This window comes from Euphorbia lathyris, chromosome 1 (genome assembly GCF_963576675.1).
Source record: "Euphorbia lathyris chromosome 1, ddEupLath1.1, whole genome shotgun sequence".
Lineage (NCBI taxonomy): Eukaryota > Viridiplantae > Streptophyta > Magnoliopsida > Malpighiales > Euphorbiaceae > Euphorbia > Euphorbia lathyris.
In genome coordinates, this window is record NC_088910.1 from 28658696 (window position 1) to 28675220 (window position 16525).

The window sequence follows — 16525 nt, forward strand, 5'->3', positions numbered from 1 at the left end:
CAATTGTGGTGCTTATTCCCAAGTGTGATCACCCAGAAAAAATGACTGATCTTAGGCCAATTTCTTTATGCAATGTTTTTTATAAGATCATTGCCAAAGTTTTGGCAAACAGACTTAAAGTAATTCTTCCATCTGCAATTTTTGATAGTCAATTTGCTTTTGTGCCTGGGAAGTCTTTGATTGATAATGTTCAAATAGTTGTTGAAATCCTGCATTTTATGAAAAGAGGAATAAGGGAAATGATGGGTTTCTGGCTTTGAAAATTGATATCAGTAAAGCTTATGATACATTTGACTGAGGTTTCTTGGAAGCAGTTATGCTAAAAATTGGGTGTCATCCTACTTGGGTGAGGTGGATTATGCTATGCATTACTACTGTATCTTACTCGGTTTCGGTTAATGAAAATCTTATTGGGCTTATTCAACCTGGTAGAGGTCTTCGTCAGGGAGATTCTTTATCACGCTATTTGTTTATTATGTGTGTTGAGGTTTTATCCCAAATGGTTCAAAAAGCTGAGAGGGAAGATCGGCTGACAGGCTGTCGAGTTGCTCGGGGTGTGATAAGTGTCCAAAACGACAAGTTTATTATGTTCATTTTGTGAATATTTCATTCTTAATTGTGTCGTTTTAGGACCTTTTCACTTGTTTTGTTGCATAAGTGATTTCAGGGATCAAATAGGAGAAAAGGAGGCTTGGAAGGCTGTTTTAGACTCTTTTCACTCGAAGTTCAGCGTTGCAGACGTGACTGACTTAGTCTTGCCCAAGACTAAGAGGGTCGACTTATTCAGATCGCCAAGTCAGCAGAATCAGAAACTAACTTATCTCCACAGTTTCAACAACATGTTTTGAACGAAGGAAATCCTTGAAATCAAGGAAGGAACTCAGGAGATTGAAGATTTTTGAATCAACACTATTAAAGAAACCCAACATTGCTTTTGGAAGGACACTTTTTGAATTGATAGTTTCATTTTCCTTGTTAGGGTTTTTTGTAAGCTTTTGGCACAATTTCTCATTCCCACTTTTTATAGATCATTTTTATCTTTGACTATCGTAGTCGATTGATGGCTATGAGTAGCTAATTTCATTTTATCGATTAAGGGATTAATCAAAGGCTAGTATTATTTCCAATTGTGAGATTGTCATTCTTAATTTCAGTAATCTAATTTCGTGATCCGTTTACATGTTTATTAATCTATGAAATTAGACCTTCAATGAAAGTTTAATCTTTAGTTCGGCCGGACTTCGGGTTTCTCATCCATTGAAACAACGTTAGGCCGTAGGATTTGTAATCATCTGAAATCCTAACTATTACCAAGCGTATGAACATGTAATTTGGTTTGAATCGGAATCGCTAAGAATTCGGTTAACTTAGGTTGGGTCCTTCTAATTCCTAATGCTTTCGACAGATTAAATTCTAAGCGCTAAGCTGGAACTGTTTGTCGAATAGGAGCTTATCTTTAGGCGCTCTAGGATCTGCTTTACAATTAAGGAAGGATTAGATCAGGAATGAATAAGGAACGACTATAACTGACTCGGGTCACGTTAATTATGATATTTTAGTACTTTCGATGATCAAAAAGGAAATAATTATCGAGCCTGCGGTTATCCCTTGGTCGGTATTTTTTGTCAGATAAGAGTAACACAATTTAATTGCAATTCAACTTTACAGAGCTCATCTCAAAATATTCAATCAAACAATCATTCACCCCCATTTACTTTCATTTAGATTTAGTTATAATACGAAACGATCAGTATTAATCCTTAGGGTACGATCTTTACTTACCATATCTGCAAACCAGTAGTCGGTCAGTAAATAAATATTTATTTGGTGGATTCGACGTCCATCAAATTTTGGCGCCGTTGCCGGGGATTAATCTAACTTGATTTTATTTCGTATATGACCAGGTCTGAACCTTCTAAAGAACTCCTTTTCGAATCAGAAATAGAGTTGTTGACAAGAAGAATTCGTAAAGAGATAAGGCTACAAAAATCACAAGCATTTGGAATTCATAGCTCCAGCGAAGAAAAAGAAATTTCAGACGAGGAAGTTGAAATAATTGAAATCGAAAAAGAAACCATGGCAACCCTCAGGCAATTACACGCCCCTCAAGCTGACCAACAGCCTCTATGCGTGACATATCCGAATCTGGACGCAGCCTTCGAGCTCAAATCGGGACTGGTTCACTATTTACCGAAGTTCCATAGGATGGAGAGTGAAAATCCACACAACCATCTGAAAGAATTCCATGCTGTTTGTTCAGGTATGAGCCCACAAGGAATTACTGAGGAACAAGTTAAATTGAGAGCTTTCCCTTTTTCTTTGCAGGATGCAGCCAAAGATTGGTTCCTAAATCTACCTTCAGGATCCATCACAACATGGGTAGAAATGACCCAAGCATTTCTGGAAAAATATTTCCCAGCCTCAAGAGCAGCAATGATCCGTAGAGAAATCAGCGGCATCAAACAGAAGGACATAGAAACGCTCCATGATTATTGGAAGAGGTTTAAAAGGCTTTGTGCAAGCTGTCCCCAACACGGTATAACTGAACATTCCCTCGTTCAATATTTTTATGAGGGAATGTTGAGCATGGAAAGAAGAATGGTAGATGCCGCTAGTGGGGGAAATCTCATAGATAAAACTCCAGCAGCAGCTAAAGAGCTAATCCGGAGCATGGCAGCGACATCACAATAATTCGGAAGACAGCAAGAGAGTTCAAGGAAAGCATATGAGGTAAATACTTCAGCAATTGAAGAAAAGCTTAATTCTCTGACCTCTCTTGTTCAGAATTTGGTTTTAGGGAAAGCAGTGCAGGTAAAGGCATGCGGGATATGCACGATGACCGGACATGCTACGAATGAGTGCCCTACATTGCAAGAGGATACTCCAGAACATCTTAATGCTCTCGGGTATCAAGGACAATCCCAGCGGAGGTATGATCCATACTCGAACACATACAACCCCGGATTGCGTGATCATCCGAACCTGAGTTATAAACAGCAAAACAATGTTCCGCAACCAAATCCTCCACAACAGTACCATAGGCCCCAACAGTACAGACCTCCCCAGTCCGACCCAAACCCAGGTATGGCATCTAGTTCTAATGATCATTCTGTCATTGCTAACTTGGTTAAGTTTCAGGAAGAACAAAGCAAGGTGAACGCCAGTCTTCAAGCAAACATACAGAACTTAGAAAAACAGATGGGACAGATTGCGACCTCGTTGAGTGCAATTCAGACACAGGGAAAGATGCCTTCACAAACTGAAACGAACCCCAGACGGAACGCAAGTGCAGTCACATTGCGCAGCGGAAAGGACTTGGTCTTGCCCAAGACTAAGCCACCCTGCGTCCAGCAGCAGGCCACTGCGAAAGAAAACGAAGTGACTGGAAAAGAGACTGAGAGCTCAACAAATGACAAACTTCCAGGAAAAGAAGTTGAGGACCAGGACCCACCTTTGGTGATCAGACCACCGTTTCCTAGCCGACTAGCCAAATCAAAGAGGGAAAAGGAAGAAAGGGACATCTTCGAAACCTTTCGAAAGGTAGAGGTAAACATCCCTTTACTTGATGCAATTAAGCAAATACCTCGATATGCAAAGTTTCTGAAAGAATTATGTGTGAATAAGACTAAGCTAGCCGGACATTAGAAGGTAGTTGTAGGAGAAAATGTCTCTGCTGTATTACAAAGAAAAATTCCCCAAAAATGCAAAGATAAGGGTATGTTTGCTATTTCGTGTTTAATTGGTAACACTAGTATCAAGAGAGCAATGTGCGATTTAGGTGCATCAATTAATGTTACGCCTATGTCTATTTACTATGCTTTGAACGCTGGTCCACTAACAGAAACAGGCGTAGTAATACAACTAGCAAATAGAGCTTTGGTTTACCCAAAGGGTGTTTTAGAGGATGTTTTAGTACAGATTGTTGGAGGCTGATAGACTGTCGAGCTCTTCAGAGGATGGGTGGCGGAATTTATGGGAGTTATGGTTACCTAACAAAATTAAATTGTTCCTTTGGCTTTTTGTATAGGTATTTTACCAATAAGATACAGGCTTGGAGGGATAAGATTGAATATTTCAATTGATTGTCATTTTTGTGAGATTGATGTTAAGCATGACTGGCATGTTTTTCCGGGATGTCAATTTGCAAAATCTTGTTGGGAAATTACCAGTTTAGGCCTGCCTCCTACTGAAACCGAGTTTGTCTCGGACTGGTTTTTGAATGTTTGTGCAACGGCTAATAAAATTGATGCTACACGGATCGGGGCGGTTTTGTGGAGTATTTGGTATCAACAAATCAAAAAGTTTGGAATGGGACTTGCAGCAACCCGAGCTTTGCAGTTGAATTGGGCTTCAGATATGTTGAGGCGTGACAGCATGTACAATAGGGACCTGATTCTGTTCAGCGTCAATCAACAGGATCGGTTCAGACCCGACATATGCAATAGGAGAAGCTTGATTTGAGTATTTATAAATGCAATGTTGATGTGTCAATTTTCCAGGATCAGAATTTATGTGGTGGAGGCGCTGTTCTTCGTAGCAGTGATGAATCTTTTTATGCTTTGAGGAGTTCAATCACGAGCAGTGTTTTGGAAGTAAAATTAGCAGAAGCTTTAGCGTTACGATTTGCAATTGCTTGGATAATTTCTTTACGTTTTACTCACGTGATTTTTAAGATTGATGCTAAAGTGGTACTGAGAGGCTTACAATCACATGAGGAAGATGTTTCTGACTTTGGTCATATAATTCAAGATTGTAGGTACTATCTTTAAGCCCGGGATTTAGAGTGGCTTATATTTCTAGATTAGCTAATGGAGTTGCTCATATTGTAGCTAGGCATACTCCCTTCAATGCTAATTGTTTTATCTTCTTTTTATTCCTGCTTGGTTAAGGCCAGCTTTATGTAAAGATTCTAATTTTAATCTGGTATAAAATTGGTTTTTTCTTTGGTAAAAAAAAATAGAGAATTGAAATGTAAATTACTTAAAACGATGTATTATCATTAATTAGAGTCTCTCTTATGCAGTCTTGATCACTTGTACCTTAATGAGAGCATGTAGAATTTGCTCATTCACCGTTAGATTTAGACTTATTAGAATCCTAAGGTAGAGATTCAAAGCATCTTGAGGCTTAGATTTAGGGTCCGTTTATTTTACCTGCTGTTTGTTGTTTCCTGTTACGGTTTAGTGTTTGCTGTTTGAAAAGGCTGCTGTTCCAAAAAGCAGGGATTCACTGCCTTTATAAAAAGCTACTTTTCGGCTACAAAAGGCAAACAAGATGTGTCTAACCAAACACCTTAAACTCTCCTTTTAAAAAGGCAAACAGGAGGTCGAAAAGCAGCTACCAAACACCCCCTTAATAAGTTTATATCTAACGATGAATGAGCAAATTCACTTGCTCATTAAGATGCATGTGAAAATTCGTGCTATCTTATGATGCTTATCACATTAATATAAGATAAATGATTGTCAATTTAAATTTTTAATTCAAATGTTTCATAATATGGCATTAGATACTTGCTATATAAAAATCTTTTGTATAAGACCGGCTATCATTGTAGGCTTGTAGAACATCTAAAGTTAAGATGGCCATAAGAAAAAACGAAGATCAACGGACAAGAGAATAAAAAAATATTATCCAGTTACCGTTTAATTTTGGATTTAATTTTGGATTAGAATAATGAAAGAAATATGGATGGATACTTTTTGGTTGTTCATTTTCATATTTCTTTTTGCCTTTTCACTTAAAAAATGAGGTTTTAGGTGTTTGACATTTTCTAGTTGTCTTTTACATCTACAAGACAGCATTAGATGTTTGGTTTATGATCTTTTGTTTGTCTTTTACATCTAAAAAACAGCCTTTTACGAAAGCAGAGAACCTCTGTTTTTTGGATCAACAACAAACAACAAACCGTAACAGCAACAACAAACTGCAATAGCAAACCGTAATTGCAAATAGCAAACCATAACAGCAAACAGTAAATAAAACAAACGGGTCTTAATATTTCCACATCGATCCTGCAAAATATTTGAGTATGAAAATTGGAAAGGGATAAGAGATATGTTCCCTCTTTTTGAAGATAAATATCCAACAATTGGCATTGTACAATTAATGGTAGAAGAAATAGGAAAAAAGTGTTGTTAAACATTTATAAGAAAACGAGGCTATTGTATTGTGTTAATCTCCCAACCCAACGAACGATAGTAACATATTACCCATCCAACCCAGCTGCTCCACTTATTAATATTAATCACCTTGTTATGTTTAACTGCATGCTTTTTCAAATTTAACTATATTTTTGTTCTCAATATTCTGCAATTCAAAATTTTATTCACTACATTTTACCCAATATTATTGATTTACCTCACTACAACTGCACTTCTATTATTCATTTCCTTATTACTATTTGTCAAATAATTATACACAAACTATTTTTCTTCTCAAATAATTATTTGCAATTGTTTTTTTATATATAAAGTTTAAGAATAAGTTCTATTTTATCGTGTGAATTCCATTATTAAATAGAGTTGTGGATCAATTAGTCTAAGAGTTCCATTATTAAATAGAGTTGTGGATCAATTAGTCTAAGAGTCTTTTGATACTATATCAATAACCTGTGAATCAAAATATTAAACTGAGTTAAAAAAAAAACTGAGATATAACCAGAAAAATTATTTAGCAGAGCCAACATTTAAAATATATACAATAAATATATTAAACTATAAATTTATAATGTGGGTTCAAATTTTTTTAAGAGTTAATTAGACATATGAACATGTGATTTCACCGTTTTTACAAATAAATCATCGTTATTTTTATTGTTTTGAAAAAACGAGGATTGAGTTCCTTCCCCGTAGCAAAATCATGAAAATGTCAGTCACAACATCAATTTATTGGTGTGGCAAATGACATTTTTGTTAAAAAAAAATCTTTCTCCAGTGACTTGTCAAATTGTCAACAAATGTATTTTATAAAATATATATTTTGATAATTTTTTTTTTTTTTTTTTTGTAATAATTAGATAATGAAGGGATTAATTTATAAAATGATACAAATCGGTTTTATCTGAAATCGTAACGTGTTAGTTTTAATCGTAAACTAACAAAGAATAACAACTTATCTAGCTAAACTAGAAGGAGTGGATCCCAATTCATGGACTAAATCCATAGGAAATCAAAGATCCCCCATTGTTGAAGGTGAAAACCTTAACAAAGCTTCTTGAAGAAGAATTATAATTGATTGATAAAAAGTTAACCATTACAAAGAGAAAGAGATGAATTTATATCATCTCAAAAACCCTAAATGCTAAATTACAATAAAGGGTAAAGAGCTTAGCTAATTAAACATAAATATAAATGGGGTAAAGGTAAGTGGAGGGGGTTGATTTGAAGGTGGGAGAGGAGCTGAGGGGCCAAATGTGTAAATAACCAGGAAGCTGGAGTAAGACACAAGTTCCTGAAAAGTGAAAGTACGCGGGACGTGCCCGAAAGTACGCACGACGTACTTTGGCTGATGAGCCCTTCTCTGGATCAGTAGCCATTATACGCGGGACGTACCCAGAAGTACGCGGGACGTACTTTGACTGCTGAACTCTTCTCCGGATCAAACCCTCAAATACGCAGGGCGTGTTTTCTTCCACGCGGAGCGTGCCCAATCCAACCCCTGCATATGTGACCTTCCAGACCTTCTCCGGATCAATCTCAAATACACGCGGAGCGTGTCCAAGTACACGCGGGGCGTGTCTGAGCGGATGTGTTGTATTGTTTTGGCCTCATTGCTTGCTTGTTGCTCGTGCTTGATTCTTCCCCCGACTTCCCTCGTCCGGACTCGATCCTAGGGAAAGATGCCCCGCATCATACACTCTCTCTTAAAAGGAACTTGCCCCAAAGTTGCTTGCCATACATTGAAGAGACGTGTTCGTTGTGAATGAACCCAAGCCCTCAAATCGAACCAAGGTGTTGTTCGAGATGAATTCAAGAAGTCCACTCCACATATTGTCGGACTCACCTTCTCCTCACGAGCTTTTCCCCATATTTCCACAAGTGTCACACCCCGGAATTCATCTTCCGTGGTACTCATCTCCCAATCTCCACCAATCTCGGATGCTCTACCAACATCGAATGGTATGTCTTGGCGAAGCTTGTCAAACCACTTCCCCATAACTGCTTGGGTGATCTTCCAACGTCCCTCATTTGGTTGCACGGACCACCCATAGATCCTCTTGATCTCCCCATCACGAACTTGAGGAATCAACACAATCTTCCTCCGCTCTTGGCCTACCTCGAATTGAAGATCCCGACGACACGTATCAACCTCATTAGAATCAATCTCACAAATATCCTTCGAAACCCCAACATGATCTTGAGTCGAATATGCCCAGACCTCAATGCACCTCACGCCATCGACCCGGATGCTAAGGTCAACCTCCACTCGCACATAGCCAACCTCACATAACATGTCCCGGTGCCCTATATCAACCCAAATTGGAGCGATCCCTTGAGTACTCTTCACAACCCTAACATGATTTGGACTTGAATAGGCCCGACCTTCGCTTACATTCATGCCACTAACCCGGCTACCATGCTCCATCTCTCCTTGCCCATGGCCCACATCAAACGGAATATCCCGGCGACACTTGTCAACCCACATCATAGTGAATCCAAACTCACATATAGTAGCTCCTCCCTCACCTTGGGTCAACAATCCCGGAACTTCAAGACTTGCCACCTTACTAACTTGGCCCTCAACCCCCAAGTCTTGAATTTCTTCTACCTTCTCAACACCTCTCGGGCGGCTATCCCCATTCATCAAAGACTTCACAAACTCCACTCTCGTTATCACAAGATCGCTTCTCATTGACTCCTCATAGGGTTGATGCTTCTTCAACAAGCACCACATATACCCCCACACATACATAGCAATAAAGCGCAAAATAATAAGTTCCGAGTTTACCAAGTCTTGATCTCCTTCCATCCTTTTGATGTTCCCCGGGAAGCCATTCCCCTTCAATGAACAATCACCAATTCCCACAACAAGATCACCCCTCATGGTTCCATCATAGGGACAGTTCTCCCTCAACACAAAGCTCCCCTTTCTCACAATAAGATCACCTCTCATGGGCTCTTCATAGGAAAGGTTCTCCCTCAACATACACAACCAAGCTTCTAACACATACATTTCAACAAAGCACAAAAGAATAAGTTCAGATTTTACCCAATGAGTGACTCGATTCTTTTGCATGTAGCATATGCTAGCATCTCGGTGCTATCAATAGGCTTCATAGAGCAACCTTCCTCTTCCTCTCTAGAGCTCAACTCACCATATGTAGAGCTAGGTGGACTATCTCTCGGATCCCATGCTATGTCATGTGGTAGCTTCCTCAAAGGTGGAAGCCCTTTAGGAAGCCCGTTAAGTGGCTCATTGAAAGACACGTGCTTGTCCCCCTTGAACATCGGCTCTACTTCTTCACTTCCAACTTGGCTCTCCCCTTTCTCAACTTCATTCCCCTCTTGGGATTTGACTTCATTAGGAGGGTGGCTAGCTATCTCAGCCATGGAACCCAAATCAAGATGACTCAATGTCTCACCCGTTCCACCAATGCACCCATTCACATTCAACTCCCGAGTTGGAAAATCTTCCAATGGGGCCTCCATCTTCTTCCTAGGAGAACTCTTTAAAGGTGTAAGGACATATCGGATTCCGCCTTTGCGTATGGTGTAGGTGTTGCTTCTTCCCACATGTGAGGCATCGCAATCAAATTGCCATGGCCTATCAAGTAGCACATCACAAGCACCCATCTCTACAACATCACACATAGCTTCATCCCCATAAGCTCCAATAATGAAAGGAACTTTACACCAATGATCAACTTGAAGCTTTCCACCCCGTTGACCCAACCAAGGCGGTAAGGTCTAGGATGTGGCTCGGGAACCAACCCAAACTTGCTCATGGCGGACCGACTAATGATATTCACTTGGCTTCCTCCGTCGATCACCATCTCACACTTCTTCCCACGAACTAAGCATCGAGTTCTAAATAATCGATGACGTCGGCTAGGCTCCTCTTCACTAGGCATTGGCACCCTAGTCACCAAATACACATTGTGCTCATTGCCATCATCATCAACTTCATAGGTGTCTTCATACTCAACACTTCTCGCTTCATCCTCATCTTGGAACCGATTCTCTTCATCATTATAAGCATCTTCATTTCGGCTCCACTCTTCATTTCCCAACTCATCGCCATAATGGACCCTACCTCCATCATACTCATAAATATCTTCGTTATAGGACCGTTCAACATCCTCCAACTCAACACACCAACGCCTATTCTCGTCATGGTAGACCCTATCTTCGCCTTCCTCATAAGCGGCCCCATATTGGTTCCACTCAATGCGTCGATGTTCATCCTCCCCATGGTAAACTCTACCCTCTTTATCATAATCAAACTCATATGCACCATGACAAAGTTCACCATCCTCGCATATCTCATCTACGGAAGCATGCTCTCTCCTTTCAACCTCATCCTCGAATTCGCCTTCACAATAGTCATGTTCAACATTTCTTTCTAGCTCGTTCTCGGATTGGTTCTCCTCTTTATCAATCTCCTCTTCTTCATGGTTGTATTCAAATTCATTTCCATCTTCATCCACGATCCGTCTCTTCCCATGACCTCTCGTTTCCTCCCACTTCTCCCTATAGTTCAAGCCGACTAACTCACGTGCCAAGCCGCTTGACTCATAAGACATGTAACCACCCAACATGGTTGAACCACCAACATCTCTCCCATCTCCATGGTCATCAACCTCCACACATAATGAAATTTCATCATTCTTCTCAAAGAGATTAACAAGCCCAAACTCCTTCTCCCCCTCTTCAAGGATAATGCCTTCCATTTCCCCAAACTTACAAACAAGGTTATGCTTAAGAGGCATTTCATCAAACACTTGGGGAGCATCACTTGCTACATGGGCTTTCCCAACATCCTCACCTACAAACACTCCTTCCTCCTCATCCACACATGAATCCACATTCTCATTCACCACATCATGATCAAATAACCCACAATGAGAATCTAAATCCACTTCAACACTACAAACAACACCACAAACATCCAATCCCTTCCTAGCAATAGGACTATCCACAACTTCAATATGAGAAATTGGAAGTTTAGGATTTACCTCTTCAATGTGTAAAGGAGAAAAGATTGGTGATGGATCTTTAGGAGGGACCTCTATGGTTGGTTGGGAGTGATTTCGGCATTCTTGCTTGAGACCCTTTACGGATTCGGTAAGCTTCCTCGTTAGCTCGTTCATCACCCGAAAATCCTCCTTACAACTCTCATGATACCTCATCATCATGGATTTGAGGTTTTCCAATCCCTTGTTGATGGTTTCTTCATAGCTTGGAGATAAATTTGGTTGAACCATAGTCGAAGAAGTCTCCGTTCAAGGAAAACGACCGGCTCTGATACCAACTGATACAGATCGGTTTTATCTGAAATCGTAACGTGTTAGTTTTAATCGTAAACTAACAAATAATAACAACTTATCTAGCTAAACTAGAAGGAGTGGATCCCAATTCATGGACTAAATCCATAGGAAATCAAAGATCCCCCATTGTTGAAGGTGAAAACCTTAACAAAGCTTCTTGAAGAAGAATTATAATTGATTGATAAAAAGTTAACCATTACAAAGAAGGAGTGGATCCCAATTCATGGACTAAATCCATAGGAAATCAAAGATCCCCTATTGTTGAAGGTGAAAACCTTAACAAAGCTTCTTGAAGAAGAATTATAATTGATTGATAAAAAGTTAACCATTACAAAGAGAAAGAGATGAATTTATATCATCTCAAAAACCCTAAATGCTAAATTACAATAAAGGGTAAAGAGCTTAGCTAATTAAATATAAATATAAGGGTAAATGGGGTAAAGGTAAGTGGAGGGGGTTGATTTGAAGGTGGGAGAGGAGCTGAGGGGCCAAATGCATAAATAACCAAGAATCTGGAGTAAGGCACAAGTTCCTGAAAAGTGAAAGTATGCGGGACGTGCCCGAAAGTACGCACGACGTACTTTGGCTGATAAGCCCTTCTCTGGATCAGTAGCCATTATACGCGGGACGTACTTTGGCTGCTGAACTCTTCTCCGGATCAAACCCTCAAATACGCAGGGCGTGTTTTCTTCCACGCGGAGCGTGCCCAATCCAAGTCCTGCATATGTGACCTTCCAGACCTTCTCCGGATCAATCTCAAATACACGCGGAGCGTGTCCAAGTACACGCGAGGCGTATCTGAGTGGATGTGTTGTATTGTTTTGGCCTCATTGCTTGCTTGTTGCTCGTGCTTGATTCTTCCCCCGACTTCCCTCGTTCGGACTCGATCCTAGGGAAAGATGCCCCGCATCATAAAATAAATAAATATAAAGATAAAATTAACTTTTTTTTTCTTTTGACTTTTGATTTTTTTTAACACCGTTAATCAGTTTGAACTGTGTTTACTAACGGAATTAACCTCAAGTTATCTGTTTGTCAACTTTTAAATCACATAGTTTATGTTTGAAAGTGACCCAAACCATAAAGTTTATATATATATATAATTAATTTATTAGTCCCTATATTTTGACAAAACACACTGTTTAGTCCCTGTTTTTTCAAAAACACACGGCAAAGTCCCTAGCGTTTTTCTCGGTGAACTGTTTAGTCCCTAACGTTTTTCTCGGTGAACTGTTTAGTCCATGCCGTTAGACTCTCATGAAGATTCTGTTAGTCAATTTGGATTTGCGTTCATCTTTTCCTTTATTTTCATTTTCTTTAAACTCTAATGCATCTGAAATCAACTTTGAGTGTTATTCTTCTTGACTTTCTTCTTAATCGTTCAAATTCGTAAGTATTGGGTCTGTTCTTTTTCTTGTTCTCCATACAAATAGCTTATTTTTCTAAATTGGATTTCCTCTTCTGAAGTTTGAAGGTAAATAATAAAGGGTAATTTAGTCATTTCCGAAGTCATAAATCTAACAAACAGATGGAAGGACTAAACAGTTCACTGAAAAAAAGGTTAGAGACCTTACCATGTGTTTTTGAAAATATAAGGACTAAACAGTGTGTTTTGTCAAAATATAGAGACTAATAAATTAATTGCCCTTAAGAAAAATGGGGAGCATCCCTTTGTAGGATACTCCGAATAAATACAGAACTAGTCCAATGAATAAAAGAATTAGCATAGGAACGCGCATTCCGTGTCATGGAATGAGTTGCCTCGTTCGCTAACCTTGAAACAAACTTCACCTTAAAATTAGGGACATCACTAATAATCTCATTGAACTCTGTAAGATCTTTTCGTTGTGCCAAGATGGAGTCTAAAACAACTTTTGCATCAGTTTCAAAAATAACTGAAGTGTATCCCAGTGACATTTGTTGGTCCCTTGTAAGGTTGCAAGTATAGTTCCAAGGGGGGGGTTAGGAACTATTTAAACTTTTTTGCAATTAGGGCAGACTTCTTTTTCTAAAGAAAAAGGTTTGAACAGCGACGCTGAGTAAACAGCAAGATACTGGCTTAGTCAACAGGTGACTAGGTCAGTTTCTTAGCTTGAGTCAGGAGATAGCACTTAGAGTATATTCCTGAGCTCAGACGTTCAACGCGCACAACTCAATTTGACCTCTTTACTTGGTCAGTTTTGATTATTTAAAGCAAGCAATATAAATAAGGAGTTAAAGGTAAGAAATACTTCACTCAGCAGATTTATCCAGGTTCGGCTTCTTCTAAGCCTACGTCCTGTCCCCGGAACACGTTCCGAGATTTCAAATCCTCTACTGAGCTCTTTAAAGGTAGAGCCTCAAACCCTTTACAATATCAGCAATTGAGTATGACAAGAGTACCTTCCTCTATACTTCTACTCAATCCTAATCTCTCGCTGAGTACTTAAAACCGAGTACTCGGCCTCTCCTTTCTATCTCTAGAAATGATAAGTGTTTTGTCCTAATACAAAGATGTGCTAAGACACTTTAGACGATTTAACAATCACTCTAGACTTTTACACAAATATAAGAAATTGTAGTGTAAGATTTGCTTTGCTTCTTGCTTGCAAAACTTGTGTAGAAATTTGGTCAGCGTAACTGCTTAATCAAGTTCTGTGTCTTGTGAAGCTTATGATGGCACTATTTATAGAGACGTCTGGGCGTCGGTCATTTCGAATTTCGAAATAACCGTTGGAGGGAAACGGCTATATGTCGTTGTCATCCTAACTTGCTCAGAGCTCTCGGCCAATCACAATCGTGTATCTTCTGTCCTCGGTCAGCTCAGCAGATGGTCTCTCCTTTTATGGTAAGGTCAACTGGACAGCATACTGTGTCGTCTGAACTTTGCCAAAAGAGGAAACACTTTGTCTGGAATTTTTCCTTCGCCAGCTGCTGTCTTGTACGTTTGTCGAGACTACTCAGCAGCTTCATCTTGAAGTTGTTTCCGAAGGTCTTCTAGATCCTTCCGTTTGCTGAGTTGCATTTTGTTCAAAATGGCAACGTCTTGACATACGCGGGCCGAGTGTACTGAGTTGTTTGACTTGGGCCTTGGCTTCCGTAATGGGCTTGGGCCATTTAATCCTTATGTCTTATAACAGTTTTAACTCAACATTGAACAAACACATTAGTAGAATAAATTAAAGCATTTAAACTTGGTGTGTTTAGAATATGTATTTTAATTATACTTAAACAATTTTGTCAAATCAAAATTATGTGGAAAGGTGTTTCAACAACATTAACCACCCTATATTTTCCTTCAATGCAAGTGCTTCCGCCATTTTCCCTTTTTATTATTCATATTTATAGTTTAAGTTTAATTAATTTTTTAATATAAATATATATTAATTGAGTAGGTTGGGTGGGGCTTGGAAAACTATTTTATTACAATGGTCCTGTCTAGTCCGATGTAAAAACATAGTGTGAACTAGATTGAGTTTAGACAAAGTAGTTTAATGTAAAACCTGATTAGATTCGACACAACTAGGAGTGAGCATCGATTTAGTTTGGTTACTAACTGAACCAAACTAGCAGTTAACCGAACCGAAATATGTCTTCAAACCCAAATCGAATCAAATAAAATTGGTAACCAAATATTACCAAATCGATTTTTTTATTCAATTACCGACCGAATAACCGAAGACGCATAACATTTAATTTCTTGTATATTTTTGTTTCGTTGGTTTTCAAATAATGCACATGTAGAAAAGTTATAATTGAAAAAATTAAAGACCACTTAGTCAAAAATTTAAATATATAAAGATAAAAATATATTTTTTAGGGGTTGGATTTTATATTTTATAAGTTATTTATATATGTAAATATGAAATTATATTTTTTATATTTATATATTAAGTTCGGTTCGGTTATTGGGTACACCAATATTTTTTCAGTAACCGAACTGATAACCGATTACCAAACTAAATTAAAATTAAAATTGAACCGAAACAGAATATTAAAATAATCGAATCAAACTAACATTTCGGTTCGATTATCAATTTTGGTAATCGATTACCAATTATTTTGCTCGCTCCTAGACGCGGTCCAACCCAACCCAACCCATGAACTAGTTAGAGCTATACTGACATTATTTTACGGTTTCTTGACAAATATTCTATCATATAAAAAAAAGGATAAATATGTAAATATATTTTCAAATATTGGGAGTAAAGAACAATTTTACTCCTAACCTTGTAAATTGTATAATTTTACCTCTAATAAGTTGGACCGATTTTATTCATAACTATAAGAACATATCCAATAGATGGTATTTGAAAAGTGTTTAGTGATTTGACAATGTTTTTGGCAACTCTTAGTAAGGTTGCTTGACTTTTTTAATATAAAAAAATGATTGAATTACTTACTATTGGTCCATTTTGATGATGATATTTATAATTAAAATAAATTATATATAAAGTAATAATTTATAAAGTTATAGTGTCAATTTTTAAAGTTGCTTACAATTAAAGTATTTTTTAACAAAAATTATCAAAAATTATGTCGATAAGTTAGGAAATAAAATATTACTATGTTTTAGTATGATGTGTTAAGTTTGAGCTATTTTTATAAGAACTTTTATTGGAGATGCTCTAATTACTTTACACAGTCATAAATCTCGTTATCTATACCACACTTATGTGACATGGTAGCACACATTACTCACAAATAAAAAATACATGTACACATGCGAAAAAAAAATCAAAAAAAATCTCGCGTGTTCACATGTTTTTTATTGGGTGTTGTTAAACCCAGCCCCAAATTCCCACCCCTAGCCCCGTGAAAGGACGGAAATACCCTTTCATGGGTTTTGGGATGAAAAAGCTATTTTTTGCCATTCCGTCATGCGGGCGTGTGGCTATCACGCCTCACCGCGCGGTCGGGCGTGATAGTCACACGCCTCACCGTGTGGTCGGACGTGATTTCCTCGTGCCCCACCGCAAGGTCGGGCGTTTGGCTATTACGCCCGACCACACGGTGAGGCGTGATAGCCACACACCCGACCTTACGGTGGGGCGTGTG